Source organism: Dipodomys merriami, unplaced genomic scaffold (assembly GCF_024711535.1).
Source record: "Dipodomys merriami isolate MVZ:Mamm:240054 unplaced genomic scaffold, mDipMer1.0.p SCAF_5, whole genome shotgun sequence".
Taxonomy (NCBI): domain Eukaryota; kingdom Metazoa; phylum Chordata; class Mammalia; order Rodentia; family Heteromyidae; genus Dipodomys; species Dipodomys merriami.
In genome coordinates, this window is record NW_027206068.1 from 12,868,749 (window position 1) to 12,870,164 (window position 1,416).

Consider the following 1,416-nt stretch of genomic DNA (forward strand, 5'->3'; position numbering starts at 1 on the left):
GTGTTCTGGGCTCTGCTGTGCCCCACTCTTTATTTTAATGAAATACAGGGCCTCCGGGCAGATCATGTGATGGTATTAAGCAGCATTGCCTGATCTGTTCTCTTGAATTCAACCTCTTGCAGCTCATGTGCTTGTGACTCATAGGCCCTTGGCATCTATTATTCCATTTTCAGAGGCACGCTATTTTGACTTTGTAATCCCACATCTACTAGTTTTGAGGGAGCTGCTTTTCCTATGACTCTATTTTAATACTCTTCACCAATTCTAATTTCAGTCCTCCAACTTCACTGGGATGAATACAATGAATCCTTCACCAGTACCATCTCCAGCTCGTGCATCTTTTAAAGAATTAAGATAACAAGCTCACTGTGCTGGTCCATGCTGTACATCACTTTTCCCCAAGAGGAGATAGCTGTGGAGGTGTCCTTCCAGCCATTGGTAATCGTGTCATACATTTGTCGATAAACACATACCTGTGTGCTGGGTGCTGGGGGCTCACACCTCTAAATCCTAGCTACTTGGGAGGCTGAGATCTGAGGATAGCAGTTTAAAACCAACTAGGACAGCATCATTGATTTCTCCCTTTCTTTCTCTCTCTCACAGTCAGATTGATTCCAAAGAACTAAAAATCGGGTAATTTGTTTCTTGGTAATCAGCAGTAGATAATGTGTAGTACTTAGGGATAGGGATATTTGGAAGAAAGTACACTTATACTTCAAAGCTGTTTTATTTATTTTTATTGAGTTAACTTGTATCAATATGAGGGGTTTCACTGTGATATTTCCATACACACACACATAGTGCACTTGGAACAAAATCACTCCTCCACTCTATCCCCATTAGTCTCTCTCTCTCTCTCTCTCTCTCTCTCTCTCTCTCTCTCTCTCTCTCTCTCTCTCTCTCTCTCTCTCTCTCTCTCTCTCTCTCCCCCCCCTGTACTGGGTCTTGAACTCAGGGCTTGAGTGCTGTCCCTTAGGATTTTTTTGCTCAAGGCTGGCACTCTACCACTTGAGTCATAGCTCCATTTCCCTTTGCCCTTTTCAAATAGTGTTTGGTGGGCTTCCTCATGCTGCATACATATACACACACTCATATGTATGTATGTGTAACCTCCTTGGATTTTCTCCACCCTCACTATGCCCCCATTGCCGCCTCAACTGTCCCTTTTGCATTCATGTCTCATTACCCATTTTAGGGATATACTTCCTAAATGGGCAAGAATAGTTGTTTTATTTTCGCAAAATAAAAATAAATCACTGTGAAAATCATTTGAAATGAGAAGGCAATTGTTTTGGTATAGACACAATTGCTTTAGTTTAAAGATGACATTGAGGAAGGCAAGTAATGTCAAGTGTTGAGAGAGGTCTCTAATGATCTCTAAGTGTCTTCATTGCTGTCACCCTTCCGATGGCTGCA